General features: G+C 40.1%; 1 pseudogene; it reads right to left on the minus strand.

The window, feature by feature from the left end:
* Nucleotides 1-18,372: 18,372 nt before the first annotated feature.
* Nucleotides 18,373-19,232, minus strand: LOC120289807 (annotated as a pseudogene).
* Between the last annotated feature and the right edge of the window lie 330 nt (nucleotides 19,233-19,562).

Below are 19,562 nucleotides of genomic sequence, written 5' to 3' on the forward strand. Positions count from 1 at the left end.
ATTCATCCCCCTTTCACCATCTCTCTCTGACTCAGTCGAATGATGTTTTCCTCGATCTAAGAGTATGCAAAGGATGTTAAAAGGAAGGAAAAAGCTTCCGACCAAAAAACAAAAATCCGATAGCCCGACTCGATTCGTATTCGGTTCCGCTTGCATGCGGATCGGGACACTAAAACACAAACAATTCATTTCTGGGCCAGGCCGAATATTAACCCAATCGAACAGGCAGCTGTGACAGCAAGAACGAGGAAATAATAAAGACCAGCGTTTACCTCCTTGGCCTCCCTGGACTCGGTGACAGCCTTGCGAGAAGCGTAAGAGAAGTTGACATCAGGACCCAATTCAGGCATAACGTACTGGCTGAACGTATGAGATAGATAGGTTAATTAAACCGTCAGACAAAAAATAAAATAAAAAAGATTCATTCATACTTGTCTGAGATGCGCCACTTACTAGTTGGTGTCAAACAACCTGGCCATTTCCATAGCAGGGACGGAGGCGTTCCCTCTAGCCATCGAGAAGTAAACATCGAATCCAATCTCTCCACCATTCCAACCATATCGGGCGGGAACAGCACTGAGCATCATGGTGGTGTCAAGCACCTGATCGTAGTATGAGAAGGTGTTGCCGGGAACGTACTCAATGCCGGCACCGGCCATCTGCTTCCAGATATATGTCCTGAGATCAACCGCAACTTTTTGCAACTCCTCCGCACTGCTCTTTCCATCCCAGAACGATTCCAGGGCGAACTTTAGCTCCCTCCTGGGGCCTATGTGAGGATATCCAGCAACGTGGGACGCCATTTTTCTGGATCACCATACAAACATCAACTACAGATAAGTAACCCGGTGTAACTCACCTAGTTACCAAGTCTGAGTAAATGGAGGAATGCGAGCGACGCAAGGGTCCTACCTTCGTGGAGGCTGAACCAGGACCATGAACTGTAGTCTTAATGCAAGGGCGAGAGTGAAGGAATAGGGAGAGAGGAAGAAGAAAGAGAACGAAGCTACCCGGAGGACTGGCAATATATAGCCAAGTTTTAGAACTTTATAATCCCTGGGTTGGCGATCCAAAATTCCGTGGAGTCGTACATAGCCAAGCCAAGTTAAATAGTTTTATAATCCTGAGTTGTAATCCACGGGGATCGGAATTCTTTTATTTATACCTAAGTTGACAACGGGACTGATCCGGTCCCTTTCGTTCTGCGTTACCAGAACGAATGGGACCAGAGCAGCTGGTAATACGGATCGGAATTCTTTTATTTATACCTGAGTTGGTGGCTTGAGTTGCATATATATATATATATATATATACAAATCAATTCTGACCCCTCAGAATTTTGGATTATAAAAATTCTGTTTTCCAACCCTCCGTACGTCTCTTGTCAGGCTCGGGTCAGTCCCCCGTCAACTCTCGTCTCCTGAAGTACATATGCTAAATAGAAAAGAGGAGATGGGGCTACACTGCACTGCACTGCACCGCGCCCCCGCCCCGACTGGGGCAGAAGGGTGTGCCGTTAAGGAAGTATTTTGATCTCCGTCCTTAATTTTTTTTTTTTAATTTCCTTTTCATATCGAATAATAACGCTGATGCCTTCACGGTACGGGGGGCACTAGGGGTGTCAAAAAAACCCGACCCGACCCGAACACGACCCGAACACTAAACAAGCATCATACGTGTTTCGGGTCTTGATACTGTTTGGGTAACACATATAAAACAAGTAAAGAAATGTGTTTCGGGTCGGGTCAGGGTTGGAACATTGTTTGCCCGAAACACGTTAACTCCTACTTCCGAACAAGCGAACAAACACAAACAGTAAACACGTTCTCATCTTTCTTTACCGTCAAACACAGACATTTCCCTCTCGGCTCGCCTTCTTCTCGACGATCGTGCCTTTGCTCACGACTGCCTCTCCTCCGATCGATGCGCCTCCCCTCGCCGCCGTCACCACCCCTCGTCTCAACGCCCGAACCCTAGTCGCCGCCGAATCGCCGATCGAAGGTTGCCGCCGCGTGAAAAGCCCTCGTGTCCGTGCTTCCATCGATTTCTTGATCCGCGAGGAGCTTCGGCGTCCTTATTCTTCGTTGAATTTTCCTATTGATTTTTTTCCGAATTCGATTGGCTATGGTGGTGGTGAAGGAGGAGGCGGGTGCTCTTTTAGGGCTCTGTTTGAGGTCGCTCTCTTCGTTCGAGCTTGCTTCTTTTTGAGTTCCGTGGGGTTCGAATTGTTTTCCTTGGGAGCAATTTGGTCTCTCTCTTCCTGTGGAAATCTTGGGACTCTAGGCTGAGCTGAGGTAGTGATGTAGGCATTCGAGAGTTTATGCGGTCTAGCCGTGTTTCCGTGTTGTTCTTAGCATGTGGGCTAGCCTTTGCTGGTGATGGGGTAGTAGTAGTTAACCCCATATGATCTTAGAGATGTTGGGAAGACTTGCTATATTGGGTGGTGGATGAATTCTGTGATGTAGATATTTTAGTGCACAAGTTGCAAACAGGGTTCAGGACACTTTGAATTTACTCTGTGCGGGAGAGCTGTTGGTGTTGATACTTCAAGAATCTGTTTAATATTGAATTTTATAGGACAGAGATGAGGGCAGCAATCCTTTATGGCATGGAATGTTGATTGCTCCATCACTTTCAAACTAAGCTTGAATGAAGTGATGATAATCTGATGGACACGTGAGTTTTAGCGTGGAAAAATTCAGAATTACTCCTCTATGGCTCCTTTACTTCAATTGAAATTGATATTTAGAAATGGTGCTATTGTTGAGGGAATGTAATTTATATTCAGGAGGAGCTTGTAAATTAGACAGACCGATGGACAAAAGTTGAAATTGTCTCCGATGTAGTAATGTGCCCTTTGTGAAAGAATAGAATGAATGTGCACTGTTTTCAGCATATCATGCTGCAACAGTTGTGGACTAGTAACCGAGGAAAGTTGAAGTTAAAATGTGGCGCCCTTTTTACTATTAGCGTAACTTGCAACCTATTATCTGTGTTTAAACTTCTTTTCGAATGTTTCCTACAGCTCCTTTCAGTATCATCATTCCTTGGGGCAATATTTTGCTTTTCTGCCTTTTGTTTCAAGAGCATGTACCCTTTTCTGGCTTTTTTTGCTATTGGTGAGCTGCTGGTGTTTGCTACACAGGTGCTATATCTTATCACCAGTCAACATACTATTTCATCAGAACCTAGTACTTCTCAGGGCTGCCTCAAATGCCTTTTGGACTTCTTGTCCATTCCTTGCAATTCTTGCTCATCGAAATAAAGAGACATGGAGAGAGAGAGCAAAGAAGAAGATGGGCTCTCAACATGCTCTCTCGCTTCTCCAAAGAAGAAGTCTCTAATTGTGGCAATCACGACGGCTCCGCATCTTCCGGCGATTCTTCTGTCATGGCTCTTCTCGTTTTTTAGCACACCTTGGGATCGATCGTTTTGCGGGGCTCTTGCAACCGGGCTGCGCTGTGAGTATTGGTGCTGCACCAACCACGCTATGCATTCCAAAGCAATTTATGAGCCATCTACTTTGTCTTTTATGGAGTCTTTGTTTTCTCTGTGATGTTTCTTCTGTTCATCGTCACCAAGAAGCTTTTGTTGGACTGCGGTTTAAGGACGAGTCATACTCACCCAGTTCTTTCCAATTCATGAATATCTAGTAGCCTCAAGAAGATACAATTAACTTGGTTAGCGGAGGTTACGCATCATATGGCCTGTCCCTGAAAAAATAGCATTCGCAGGAATTATTGCGGTATTTTGTGTTCTTATAATAACCTGTTCGCATAAGATTAGGACTGTTACAACCACCTGAAAAAAAAAGAAAAAAAAAAAAAAGAGGTTATACCCGGCAACCCGGCTGAGCCCAGGCCGATCGACCCGAAACACATTAGATGGTCTAATGTGTTTCGGGTCGGTTCGGGCCGGGGTCAGTGTGTGACCATTGTGTTTTGGGTCGGGTCGGGTAACAGCAAGACCCGACCCGACCCGACCCATTGACACCCCTAGGGGCACGATGAACTATGATATTTAAGTTCGGCTCATTAAACGTGCGGGTCAGATTGAATTTAGATTGGATGGAAAATAGTCCGATCTAAATTAATTCATTTAATCCACTATGTAATATAAATCTAGTGATCCAACACAATCACTATAGTTAAAACACTTCTTTATTTAATTAAATAAATATAAACTCATACCCAAAATTAAGGTGAGATTGCGGAGCGAGCATGCGTGAGATCAAGTAATGGTGAGAGAGAGTGATGAGAAAATCGTAAAGGTAGATTAAATCTTAGTAAGTTATGAACTCATTTAACACTTATGTTATCATGAGTTTTACTAACTAGTTTGGTAATTGAGCACTATGCTTTACAAACATCGTAAAGGTGCTAGTTAACAGGCCTAGTTTCAATTAAGAACTTTGCACCCCAGTGACTGCATTTATCCAGTTGTTGCGATACGTATGTGGCTCTGCACAGCCAGTAATTAGAGAGGCCCACCACAGGTTAACCGCATCGGTTTCTGCCAATGACAAATCTTTTTTTTTTTTTTTTTTTGGTCAGTCCTACTCTATTCCTATTCTACACTCACTCTCAGACTTTTGCCCTGCCTCTTGTAAGGCGTGGGAGTCGAAACCCACTTCTGAAACTTACGCGTCCCCACCCCATCCCTCTTTGAGAATGTGGGGATTTGAACCCCTCACCTCCCCCTTCCATGTTGGAAGGGTGGCCACTAGGGCGAATCCCAGTGGTTTGCCAATGACAATTCGATGTAGAGTAGAAGCAACTAATTCTAGAAAATAAGCTAGCGACATGGATAACCACCACTGTTAAAAACTACCTAGCAGCAGCAATAACAGTGCGAGTATATTATGCTTCTTTTTAGCATCATCTTTAACAACACGGGAGAAAAAAATGGGTTTCTGTTTTTTTTATTTATTTAAAATTTCGGAGAAGAAAAGAATAGAATTAGGGCTTGTTTGGTTCGGTTTTGGGGAAATGCTCTTGGGAGAATGTAAATATCTTTGAGGTAAAGGGGTTTTTCGAAATGCTAGACTGTTTGGTAAACTATAACTGAAAAGTGCTTTAAAGAAATGCAAGACTGTTTGGTAAATATATATTTGAAAAGCTCTTTAGTGTAACCAAATTAAGTTTTTTAGTTTTAGTATTTTTAAAATTGCAAAAAAGAAACAATGACTATATAGCATTTTACATTTTCATGTTGAGAGTAATGTAAAAGATATATATATTAGTAAATTAATTTAAAATTATATTAAAAGAACTTGATTATAGATTAGATGCAAATCTCAACTTTTGGCCTAAGGTCCTTTTAGGTTTGTTTTCAACTTTGAATGATTTTTTTTAATTATTGTAGTATTAATCATCTTCGTTAATTAATTATCATTCTAATGTATTGATAAAAAGTTAGGCTATTGATTGTCAAAAGATAAAAATGACAAAAAAAAAAGTGAACCCAACATTTGCAAAGAGTTTTTATTATTTTTTAAAATATAAAAATAAAATCCGATAAAACTTCGTCGCCGATCAACGGCGGTTGGAGTGTGGGGAAGATGACCGGTTTAAAAAAAAAGAAGTCAACGGATGAATAGTAGAGGTGACTTGTATTTCCGAAATGTTGAAAACCCAAAGCAGATCACGTGTTTTGGCCAAACATTTCAAAAGCTACGTTTGGCCAAAGACACATCCAAATACTAAACCAAATATCTCAATTTTTCCTAATGGGCTTTTGGGGCTGAAAGACCCTTGGGAATGCTAAACCAAATGGGGTTTAGATGTTATTTAGCCGATTACTAGATAGGTCCGTACTGATCACTAAATCACATGATTTTCCATAGATCTCCAAGAGACGTTGTGTGATGTACATTGAAAGCATACAAAATGAAGCCTTTGTCGGATCTCTATGCACAACGAGGATGATGAACATTCATCAATTTTTACAAAATCCTACGATCCTCGCATCGTTATCCGACCAAAAAGAGGAAAACGATTTTACAGTCGATGGACGCGCGGCTCGAGGCGGTTCAGGCTCCCAACACGGCCATCGCCGCCATGGACGACCAATCGAAGCTGCTCCGCATCGGTCTCTCCCTCGCCTGCTTCTTCTTCATCGCCGCCTTCATCTTCAACCCTCCGTTGCTGATCTCTTCGTCCCTCAGCTCCACGTTTTAGCGAACCAAGCGACCCCGCCCCCTTGCCTGCCCCCGTCCTTAAGCGCACCGCCGTGGACGAGGATCCTCATGATCCTGGCGTACTGCAGGGAGTCCGCCACCTGCAGCGCCGTCACGCCCCCGTTCGTCCTCGTCTCCACGTCGGCCCCCTTCTTCACCAGCAACTCCACCACGTCGAACTGCCCCGACTCCGCCGTGTAGTGCAGCGCCGCGTATTCGTCCTCGTCCTCGCGTCCACGTCCACGCCCTTGTCGAGTGTCCTCCCGGCGTCGGCTTGGCCCTTGAACGTGGCCCGGTGCAGCGGTCCAGCCGTGCTGGTCCAGGCCGTTCACGGCGGCGCCGCTCTCTAGGAGCCGGTTGATCGCCCGGACGTCGCCCTTCCGGGCCGCGGCGCCGAGCCGGGCGGGAGGTGGTAGGTGACGTCGACGGTGAGGGTCTGGAGAGGGGGGATGATCCCGGACTGGGGCCGGACGGTGTAGCGCGGCTTGTTCAGGGGCTGGAGCCGAAGGCGACCGGCATGGTGTACATGACGGTGCGGAGGGTGAGGTGGCCGGAGCACTTCTGGCCCGCCTCGATCCGGACCGCCACGACGTTCGACGGCTCCAAGCCTATGAGCCGGTCCATGGTTCGAATCTTTACGTCCGGATGCGTTCGCTCTTTGCGGTTGTTTTCTCTCCTCTTCTCTTTTGATTAATTAAGGAAGTGTCGAAGGTTGGGGAGGGGAGGCCGGCGCGAATGGGAGAGCGCCACAAGGTGGTGTAGAATTCGGTGCGGAGTGCGGACTCGTTCCTTTCGGCGTCTAGACTTCCTCAAGACACAGCCGAGTAGAAGTTAAAGAAGGGAGAAAACTGTAATTGAAAATTGAAAATTGCGGAGTCATTTAGACCATAGCAACTGAAAATTGCAAGCTAATGAGAAATGTGCACGTCTCTCTTCTCTCTCTCTCTTTTTGCATTTTCTGAAGTATACTATGATGTGGGCGTTTAAAGGATCTTCTCTGGAAACGGACTGGGCATATAGGGGTTAAAAAGGGTTAGATTCTCTTGATTTGTTTTTAGCGCAATAATGGGTTTCTTGTTAGCAAACTAATTCCGCAAAGTACAAGAGGTTAGCATAACGATGGTCTTGTCTATGTTGAACATTCTTGTGTGGGGACCAGAAAATTTTTAGGTTTTTCCCCTAGCCCTTTGGCCACGATTAGGAGTAAGTTTCACTTTCATAGACCAAGTACATGAAGGACTATGGGAGTATGTGAAGACCGACACGCCACGCGACACGCGACAAGATATGAATCTGACGACACGTCGACACGTCATTTCTTAAAAATAGAGAATTTTGACACGTTCCGACACGTTATATATTAGATATATTTTTATATATAAATACATAAATAAATAATAATAAAAATAGCCTAGAATTAATTTACACAAAAATATTAAATAATATCATTAATTATTTTAATTTGTTACAATAATACACAAAACTTAGAGGAAAAAACATTGTTTAAAGAAAAATGCTGAAATGATATTTTTAAATTTATTTATTTATCATATATAGCATTTTTTATTACTTCTTTCAGAGTAAAAGACTTTTTAAAAAAATAAAGCAATTCTAAAAATATTGACCCCGTGTGTGTATATTTATAGCAATTTTATTACTTCTTTTGTGTATATTTATATTTTGACCCCTCAAGTATTATAAATTTTTAAAATTGACCCCGTGCGTGTCGGAATCGCGTGTTGGAATTCTGGACTCACGTGTCGGAGCGTGTTGGAAAGAGTTGACCACGTGTCGGATTTTTCGACACTCGTTGACCGCGTGTCGGGACGTGTCAGACACGTGTCGGAGTGTCGAACACGACACGAAGGCTTTTGGAGAGTGTCCGTGTTACATAACTAGGGAGTGGTTTTTTTTTTTTTTGAACAGAAGGAGTGGCTGATTAGACAGTTTGTTTTTTTTTTTTTTTTTTTTTTGGGTCATTCACTCAAGAAAATAGAACACTAAAGATCAACACATGCATTAGAAGTTGGCTCATTGAATTATTTGAATTATGTGAGGAGTGAACCTTTTTGTTTGTTAATGAAGTGGTTTTTCTGTCGATAATAAGTAATATGTGAACAAATCAACCTAGACAAGGGACAAATCTACTTTCGATGATGCAAGAATAATATCGTTTAGGACTACCTTTTCTTTTAGTTCTACCCAATACACCACGCACAACAGTCAAATTTGCACTAGAATGGCCAAGTTTACAAAGAAAATGATTGAGTGTAATTATCATATAAAAATGTATTCTCTCATATATTAAGTTAATGTGGATTAAGCATACTCCAAACGGCTAGCTATCAATTATTAACATGGGAAGTAATTTATGCTACACCATTGGTATTTTAGAAGAGATAACATTTTGCCATCTTTGGTTAAATAATCATCTAGTTCAATTTGATGGGAAAACTTAACGATATATATTTTTGTCCATCAAGTAACAATTGTGCATTTACCAACAATGTGTGTAGCTTAGACGGTAAGAAAGTTTACGCCGTTCCTTCTTTTCCTTCTGAACTTGGATTCAAGTATTATTGGGAGTGGTTAAGAGTAAAAGTTTTAATACACCAAGTTGAAATAGTGAGAGCGTGTTCTTAAAATAGCTTGACTAAGTGGATGAGTTGAATACGCAAAATTGATGGGGATACTACCCAACAACTAAATCGATTTATTTATTTATTTTTTGCAAAATCCTTTGAAGACTGCTTGTATTATTATATTGGGATAAAGTTAACACTTTCTTCTCTATGTCTTTTCCTTCTTTTTTTTTTTTTTTTGCATTTCACTGGCAAAAAAGTGTAGGACCTTTGAAAATCAGGTATTAGTCATTTTACACATTTTTTTTTTTGAATCAATCATAGTTTGCTCAGCTCGTTTAGGCATGGAAGCCCTTTTTTTTTTGTTGGGAAACTTTTCAATATTTTTTCCTTTTCTTTAAGGGATTAAATTAGAAAATTGCAGGTGTCCACAACACTTGTGGAGAACATGAAGGGGTGTTTGGTTCAACTTTCCCAAGGGGCTTTGAGCCCTCAAAGCCCTTAGGAAAAATTAAAGGGTGTTTAGTTTAGCTTTCAAATGTTCTTTGGCAAAATGTTTGCACTTGGAATGCTGAAAGCCCAAAGCAGTGGGGACACCTTTGGGTATTTCAGCATTTTTGAATGCTGGTGGGAGGATTAATGAATTTTTGCTTATTACTCATTTTACCCTCAAAATTTTATTAAAAAGTCCAATTTTATCCTATACAAAACAAACCCTAACTCTTTCGAGGCTTTTCTCACGCAACGCTCTCTCACGCGACGCTCTCTTCCTCGTCGCTCTCTCTCCCTACAACTCGACAGCTTTCTTCTCCGTCTCTCTCTCTCGCAACTCTTCAACAGTGGTCGTTCTCAGTTTTGGATCCCTATAAACTCTCATTACCTCAACGAAGCTCTCTTCCTCTTCTTCGGCCTGTTTCGATTTCTCTTCACTCCACTTCGCTCGTTGCTCCCTCCGGCCAGGTACTCTTCTGTCCTTCCACTTCCCTTCTGCAGGCACTTCTCTCTCTCTCTCTCTCTCTCTCTCTCTCTCCCCTATTTTGTCGAGGGTATTGCTCGGTTTCATTGATGATTGTCTCTAGAATTCGTTCTCGAACGAGGCAAGATTTGGGGTTCCAGGGCTCTGATGATGGGTTTTGAATCCTATGTTTGATTGTGGTTTGAATTTATCTTCTTGGGTTCGATCCTTTGCCCTCATCTCCTTTTTTTTTTCCCTTTTTGGGTCGTAATCTTGTTGGGTTTTGGTTCGGCGTCCCTGTAATTTGCAGGGTATTCAAGAAAGACTGTAGATGGTTGAGGTCAGTGTGAGATGAGGGCACCTTGTAATCGCTGAGAAAATAAAATGGTCGCAGTTGTTCTCTTTTTTTTTTGCTTTCTTGTATGAGGATTTGAGATGAAGGGGAGTCTCGAATAGGTCGATTCGTGCCAAATTACTACAAATAGTAGCTCTCTACGAGGATCTTGTTAATGGTTGAGTGTTTCTTGGAGATGATTGGTTAGGAATTCAATTAACTACCTAATAATCTTATTTATCGTGGCCAACTTTGGATTAGAACTTAGTAGGAAGATGGATGGGGTAATCGTTCCTATAGACTGGTTTCTGAATGTCCGTGCGAAGCTATCTAAAGTGATCTGTGAAACATGCCAAGGGTTGGCAATTGGGACTTTATGTGTAGTTGATTATATCAACTTTGTGAGGGAACCACCTATGGGTCATTCTGGAAATATGTGCTGCTAAGAACTGGAGAAAATATTAACAATGCGTAGAAGTGAAAATTGATAAACCATGAGCTATATGGTCTCCTGACATTGCTTTGACTGCACTTTGCACATTCTTAAATCAAGAATGGGAACCTTTCAAGTTTCTGCCTTTCATTTTTCATGCATGACCAGCACTTATGGCTTTTGAAATTGATTGTCCTGCTTTTGTAATAATTTGACATCACTTTTCTTCCATCCTGTTCACTTGCTACGTTAATTGTACTTATTGTTCCTTGTGATTTGGTCACTCCAGGGTCCTGCACGCCCAACTTTTATGTTGTTTTTTGCTCTTCTGCACTTTACTATTGAAGCAGCTGCAAGCATGAGAGTGATTATAGGCTGGTCTTAACTTTTTCGAGGTTGTTCATTGTGGCTGTCGATGCCTTATATATATAAACTATTTTCTGGAAGATAAAGTAGAATAAACTTTTGCATACTATGGGGTCTTCATATTTGTCTTTGTGATAGTACATTGAATGACCAGGCAAGATGGACAAACAAATGGGTTACTTAGATGGTGAATCTATGCTGCGCGATTCTGGTTATTAAGAAATACTCATTATTGCCAAGGTGGCATGAGTTTACTTTTTTAATGATGAGTCATGTTCATCATGTAATCGTCTCATGCGGAGTTTAAGCCTATCTTTGCCCAATGATGGATATGTTTAGTTTACACATTCACTGTTGTTTTAGGTTTTGGATGACCTAGTATAATCAAGGATTTTTTTTTTATGCGAGTACAATCTTTTTGCGTGTTCTTATTTTTTCTTAATGTTAGTTTTCTTTTCTTTAAGTGAATATCTTCTAGTTTTTTAATAAAAGAGGGCCTGAGTGGTTGATCTTGTTTGTTTGTTTCTTAAATTTGTTCATGTCACTTTACTAGTAGATGAGTTCATCAAAGGAAAATGCATTTTGGAGCTCGGGTGCATCGAACAAATTGAAAAAGGCAATCGTCCTGTAAACAACAAAAGAGATGGATGGACAGTCATAATTAGTAAGTTTGAGGAGCTAATGGGCAAAAAATATGATAAACAAAAAAAGAAGAGTAAGTGGGATAACCTCAAGGAAGAATGGAAAAGATGGAGGTCATTGCTTTACAAGGAAACTAGATTAGGATGGGACTCAAGGAAGAAAACCATTTATGTGAGTGACGAATGGTGGGAGCGTAAAATTCAGGTTTTCCTCAATTCTTTTTTTATTTTCATGTTAAGCTCACCTTTAATGATATAACTTATGCAAATGATTTATTATAACAGGCTAATCCAAAGTTTAAAGCTTTTAGGATGAAAGGCATACATCTTGATCTTGAAGTAAAGTTAGATATGATGTTCATAGACACAGTTGCTACTGGAGGAATCACATGGAATCCTGGACAAGGTTTATGTGTTGATAATGATGTGGAGACCACATAACATGGTATCGATGATGTTGTAGGGTCTACTGATGAAAACTTAGAGGATTATGTTGATGAACCAACTGGAACTCAAACTCGTAAGAGTGCCACATAGACTTCAAAGATGCAAGCTCGAGGAAGGAAAGATAAGAAATTAAGCACAAGAGAGGAGCTCAGAATACAAATTAACAGGCTGCTTACAGTTGTTGAGAGTAGGAGCACTACTAGTGCTGCATCCAATGCAACTAGTTTAGTCGGTCCTTATGAGGACCTCATAGAGATATTGGATTCCATATCGAGATTTTAGAAGACGAAGACTTGTACTTTTTTTCAATTTCTCATTTAAAGGAAAAGATAGACAATAAACAAGTTTTCATGAGCTTAAATGATGATGCAAAGAAAGTAAAGTATCTCAAATATGAGATGAGAAAAGAATCAAGTCTTCGTAGATAGGAGGATGTTAGCATCTTATTGTTTTCATGTTTGAAGTTTAGTCATTTCACTTTGTTTCCATCTATGGATCTTTATTTGCAGCCTTTGTGAACCTAATTTCAAAAAATGTTTGATATTGGAATTGTTTTCATTTGGTGTTCTCTTAATGTGATAGTTTGCATATATGCGATGGTTAATATATTGTTTCTCTTTATATTTTGTTATTTGAAACAGTTATGGATGATTTATGCGATGGTTAATACATTGTTTCTTTTTATAATTTGTTACTCGAAGCAGTTATGGATGATTCACATACAAGGGAAAATCATGAGCAAGAGGAAAATGAATTATGGGATCTTATCTCAGCCACTCAAGCTGCAATTCTTTATCAAGTGACCAACCTTTGCAAACAACCTTGCATGACCTTAATATATACAAGTTATGTATGGGTAAAAGAGTTGATTGGTGAAGATGTTAATCCGATAAGGTGCTATAATATGTTTAGAATGCGTAAGATTGTATTTGACAATTTAACTCATGATTTAGTAACACGTTATGGCCTTCAAGGATCTAAGAATACTTTCTTCATATTCTAAGACATGGTATAGGTAATAGATTAGCACAAGATCGTTTTCAACGCTCCCGAGAAACCATAAGTAGGCACTTCAACTTAATTTTAGATAAAGTATGTGATATGGGAAAAGATTTGATCCAACCAACTGATCCACAATATAGAAAAGTTCCAGAGAAGATCAAGAAAGATCGACGATTTTATCCATATTTTAAGGATTGCATTGTAGTTATTGACGGCACACATATTCCAGCGGTTGTACCTAAGTATGATCAAATTTGTTTTATTGGTCGAAAATGAACAACTCCTCAAAACGTGTTAGCCATATGTAATTTTAATATGGAATTTGTCTATGTTTGGGCTGGTTGGGAGGGACAAGCTCATGATACCCGTATCTTTTATGAAGCTATTGGAAGACGTGACACAAATTTTCCCCATCCTCCTCCAGGTATGTTAGTTAATGGTTTAGATATATCAATATATCAAATTGGCATATGTTGATTAAATTTACAATATATATAGGTAAATATTACTTAGTAGATGCTGGATATCCAAATCCTACTGATTATTTGGGGCCATATAAAGAAGTTAGATATCATTTGCCAGAGTTTTAAGAAGGTCCTTCACCTACGGGATATCAAGAAGTGTTCAACTATGCCCATTCCTCACTACGCTCAACAATTGAGCGAGCCTTTGGTGTATTGAAACAGAAGTGGAGGATTTTAACTTACATGCCAAGTTATCCATATGAAAAGCAAGTGCAAATTGTGGTAGCGGCAATGACTTGCACAATTATATACGGAGAAATAACGTGACTGATACGGATTTTGAATAAGCAGAATTGGATCCTGATTATGGATATTCAGTTGACCATGATGATGCACATGAAGGGGTGGGTGCTTCAAATTCGTATGCATCTCCGGACATGGTACTTTTATGTGATGAAATAGGCATAAGTTTACAAAGTCGTTGAGGTTTGTAATACTAAGTATAACGTATTTCTTTTTTCCGGATATATATGACCATGTTTACTATCATGAAATGACTCTTTCTAGTCAAATTTGTATGAGAGGAACTTGGTTTTATTTCTTTTAATTAGGACCTCCCTTTTTATATGCGGTGCTTACTCAAAAAAATTAGCATCTACAATTGGTCGCTTCACCATCCACCGAATAAGTTTACTTTTTTTTTTTAATATCATTTTTATCTTTTGACAATCAATAGCCCAAATTTTTATCAATACACTAGAATGATCATTAATTAATGAAGATGATTAATACTACAATAATTAAAAAAAATATTCAAAGTTAAAAACAAACCTAAAAGAACCTTACACTAAAAGTTAAGCTTTGCATTTAATCTATAATCAAATTCTTTTAATATAATTTTTAAATAAATTTACTAATATGTATTTTTTTATTACTCTCAACATGAAAATGTAAAATGTTATATACTCATTGTTTCTTTTTTGCAATTTTAAAAATACTAAAATTAAAACACTTAATTTAGTCACACCAAAAGGCTTTTCAAATACAAGTTTATCAAACAATTTTGCATTTCCCTAAAGCACTTTTCAGTTTTAGTTTACTAAATAAATCTAGCATTTCGGAAAATCCATTTATCTCAAAAGTATTTGCATTCTCCTAAGGGCAATGATCACAAGAGAGACCGACGACAAAAGCAAAGGTGGGGCCCAAGTGCTAAACAAAGTTTTCTTAACAATGTATTAACTGTGAATACACTTCGAAATTACACCTCATGCACAAAATTCCCTTTATTATAATAATAATAATTTTTTTTTTTTTTTGGCCGTTAGATTGCTTTTTTAATTTACTAGGGGAAACGGTCACCAGGTTCGATGCTAACAGCATATGGAAGAGGAATAACCGAAAGCATCCTGGTGTTGCGGTAGGCTACGAGAGGAGACAATAACATAGACAAAAGGCCCTTCTCCAACTGACCGAACAATGCCGTTTGTCCTGTTCGTTTGATTACGTCCTAACGATCCCCAAATCTTAGGTGATTGCGACAGATGCCGTTTGGTATTTTCCACCAGAAAGCAATGGGCCTTCTCTTTCGCTATTATTTTCCCTTTTCTCTTATTTTTTTTGCAAAAAAAAGGGACTTCTTTAATTTGGAAACCACCTGAATATTATTAATTTATAACAATCGGAATGTTTGCCATTTGGATTGATGTAACCCACTTCATTATGCAGGGAAAATTATCTAAAAAGTCATAAATCTATTGCACTTTTGTCAATTATAACTTTGTTAATTGAGTTCTAAATCTTTTTATTTTTTGTCGATTCAGTCCATCCGGCCAATTTTGGCCGAAAAATGCCGACGTGGACACCGGCGGTGCCATGTAGGACTATCGACGCCGACGCGTGGATAATTTTTAATAATATATTAATATTTTTTTTTGAATTTTTATTATTTTTTCTGTTCCCCCCTTTTTTTTTTTGGCTTTCTTGGTCTTTTCCGGTGGCCGACCATCGGCCATCGGCCACAACTAGCTGGCTGGCCTCACTCGCCACAAGTGAGGCCCGATCGGGCGAGGAGGAGCTCCGGGCAGGGGAGCCCTTGCCAAGCGCGGCCCGGCAAGGGTCGCCGGGCAAGGGCCGGCCTCACTAGATCCGGCAAGGGGAGCACTCTTTGAGGCTCGCCCTCGCCCAGGCGAGTGTTGGCCTTGCCTAGACTAGATTTGGTGAGACCGGCCCTCGCCCCTGGCTGGGTGACGATCGAGAGTGGGAATCGTTGACAAGTGATGGCGACGATTTTTCATTGAGTAGACAGCAACATGGGGCTGAGGATCGAAGTTGCGATGAGGATGGCGATGACGCCGATCATGAACGACGAGGAGAAGAAGAAGACGACGGGAAAAAGGAGAGCTAGGAACAATCGAGCAAAGTATAGATAGATTCCCACTCTCGCTCGTCGCTGGGTAGGGTGAGGGCCGACCTCGCCAAATCTAGTTTGGGCGAGGTCGACGCCGCCAGGCGAGGGCGAGCCTCGGCGAGGACTCTCCTCGCCAAATCTGGCGAGGCCAGCCCTTGCCCAGGCGACCCTTGTCGGGCTATGCCTGGGCGAGGGCTTCCCTCGCCGGGGCTCCTCCTGCCGGTCGCCCGCCCGTGGCGGGTGAGGCCAGCTGGCTGGCTGTGGCTGGCCACCGGAAAAGGCCAAGAAAGCCAAGAAAAAAAAAAAGAAAAAAAGGGAAAAAACAGAAAAAATAATAAAAATTCAAAAAAATTAAAATATTATTAAAAATTGTTCACATTAAAACCGATAGTCCTATGTGGCATTGCTGACGTCCACGTTCGTATTTTCAAGCCAAAATTAGCCAGATGGACTGAATTGGCGAGAAATGAAAATGTTTATGACTCAATTGGCAAAATTAAAATGTTTATGATTTAATTGGAAAAAAAGTACCATAGATTTAAGACTTTTTGGACAATTTTCCCCATTATGTACCAAATCACAATTCTCTCGCTCGTTGTGAGATTAAAAATTCTCTCTCTTTCAGGGACGATGTTATTATGAGCGTTGGTCCATGATATGAAAATCATACCATGTATTTGAGATTCAAAGCGGTGGCCTTGTGTGTTATAGAAATGGCTTACACATCCTTTATCTTGCCTGAAAACCCAGAAAAGCGACATGACTTGCGGGTCAAGCCTTTGAAATTCATGGGTTTAACTCCCCCCGTCTCCCATGCTCCTACCTGAAATTTCAAAAATAAAAAATGACACGATTCACGTTGTTTCTGTCATGCCACTGAAATTGTATTCATGGTGCCATTCTTTTGATTCAAAATATGTTTCTACCGGTGTAAAAATCATAAGTTTTCTCCCATTCAATGTAGAGATTTGGGGTGTTGAATTTTTTCTCATAGTGCCATATCCGTATGATAAAAGGCAAGGCAATGGTAGTAGTCCTCTAATTTTCATGATTTTTGCTTTTGGAATGCTGATGTGACTGATATGACGATTTTAACTGTTTTAAATGTAATGAAAATATATCAATATTTTATTGTGAAATAATACGAACTTTCAAGAATAAAGAAAATAAATAAATAGTTGCAAAAGTGTAGATTAATACGCAACAATATAGGATGGAATTCTCAATACAACATTCGAACATGCTTTTTAATGTATAAGAGTTTAAGATGTGACTAATCGGAAGCTTATTTCAAATATTCTATGCATAATGCAGGAGACGAAAATTGTTCTTCATATGTGTGAAGAATCTCCATCCACCACATCCCACGTGAATCATCATTTCTTAAAAACCTAATTTTCTCTTTAATTTAAATTTATGACAACGATATCACATAACATAGTTTTACGGTTCACCAATTGTCAAACTAAAATTCTAAATACATCGGACAGATTGGGTACCGCGTCTTTAAAATTGCACAGGAGAAGTGAACTAGTTGCGAAAACCAGATTTATACACCCCCGATCGCCATTCAAAAAACTTAAAATTTGTCGAATTTCCTAAGTCCTACTTTGTAGCTAAAGAGGAATTTTTTCAACCCATCGCTTGTCTTTGCTTTGGTAGGGTCCAACATATTAAGTCATTGAATCGATGTGCGAACGATTCGAGTAGGATTTGTTGCGGAGGAGACGAATAGAATCAGGTCGACCATGCTTTACAAAGAGCCAAAACTGTCGATGTTGTTTGATTAATTTCTAGTACTACTATGTAATTAAATACTTATAATAGCGATAGCTTCGAAGTTTACGAAGTCAAACGATACGAATTTTTAATTTTCAAGCTAAAGTAGGAGATCAAAATGAGGACAAATGCACTAAGTTATTTGGCCTTTTACAAGATGGGTTGTTGTCATCTGATGCGTATATGTCGGAATAATTTAGTTTAAGCCCGTAAGAGTTCCTAGTTCGACTTGGCTTGGTGGCATAGGAGTTTCTTGATGTAGAATTCTGCTTTTCCATGCCAAAAGACGGAAATTTCTTTTTGGAACCGAAAAATCTTCACAAATATTTGTTAGTGTTTGTTGACGCTAATGACCGAATTTTGGTTATAATCGACGAGTATCAAGCTCAGTCGAAGAAAGTAAAAGTTGGTCAAAACGGATGTCATCAATAGAAATTACCTTCGATCACTTCAAGAAAAATCAATAATGTGCCAATAAAGTTATCGACAGCGAATAGTGCGGAGATTATCGCCAAGAGCCGTCGCCAATCAACAATCGATAGATGAAGTCATCGATAGCATATAATTACAGATTTTCTCGAGTATCCAACTAGTGTCATTTTTGAACAAACAAAGGTTTGCCAAACATCACTCAAAGACAAAGATGGTGGATTGAACAAGCATAAAATTGCCCAATAGTTATGTCTATAATCTCAGAACTTGTAAACCTAGCGTGGATAATCAAGTAGCAGATTGGGTCATTAAAGCTCAACCTCATAAAACTCTCCATTTGAGCCGGGAGTTACTCAAACTTTTCTTTCATAGCATGCGCAAGTTCAATGCGGAGGACCTCGACAACATCAACCATGTTATCAAGCGCACGTTTGACTCCATTGTGTTCACGAGTCTTGAATTTGTAGTCAGGGTTAAACGACAATATGTTTGTCGCGAGCTTCTTGGTGAGACTGTCAGCAATCTGTTTGTATTCTGGGAGACGGGATGTCATAAACGCCGGGGCCAATCCCAGCACGATACTTGACTCCCTAGCGAAAAACTGACTCACCGGAGCAACAGTTCTCGATTGTGATGACATCAGCATCCATGTTGATGATTGAGAGGGGGAAGTCGTTGAACTGGGAGTTGTATGTGTGAGTGTGGATCTACCAATTAGTAACAGTCACCAATTGAAATCAGTATACGTGAGAAACAGATCTTCCCACATAAAAAAAAAAAAAAATGAAAAGAGAGAAAGAAAAGTAAGGGAACTATGAACAAACCTGGGTAGTATCCTTGACACCACAGTTAGTGATTCTAAAAGAGTGGACAGCCCAATCCAAGTAGGAAGCTTGTTCAAACTTTCTTAATGGCAGACCATCTCTCAAAGCTAGCTCATCAATCTAAAAAACATTGATCCCTGCCTTCTCGAGATCTTCAACTTCTTCCTTGATGGCCAAGGCAATTTGGTAGCAAGTTTCAAACCTGTGAATTGAATCTTTATTATTCTAGTCTTGAAAGGAGAAATAAAGTTTATGTTCTTTGATCAATACCATGTACACATGAAGTTCCCATTCTTTTGTACCTAGGTTGGTCATTTCGGAAGAAGGACCAATTGAGAATGGTGACAGGGCTTGGAAGCATTCCCTTCATTGGGCTAATAGCCATGCTTTGGTCCGTGATGAAAAGGAAGTGTGGAGGATTGGTATTTATAGAGCCCGAGGTGGGGTGGAAAGGTCAATTCGCTTCAAATAATGTAAAAAGACAAAGGTGAAGAGGTGAGGAGAAAGGATGAAGATAAGTAGAGGATAAAAGTTAAGGAGGAGGAGGAGAGGCATGACGACGGGTTTTGTTCCCTTTTAAAAATACTTGATTTTAGGGAAGGGCATACCATTTGTTTGACGAACAGAGATAAGTTGAGGAGCAGCAGAGGGAGAAGTTGGTCCATCTGCTAAAAAAAAATATGTTCTAGTGTAAACAAGGAGACAGAACGGGACG

The sequence above is a fragment of the Eucalyptus grandis genome, chromosome 11 (assembly GCF_016545825.1).
Source record: "Eucalyptus grandis isolate ANBG69807.140 chromosome 11, ASM1654582v1, whole genome shotgun sequence".
In the NCBI taxonomy this organism is placed as follows: domain Eukaryota; kingdom Viridiplantae; phylum Streptophyta; class Magnoliopsida; order Myrtales; family Myrtaceae; genus Eucalyptus; species Eucalyptus grandis.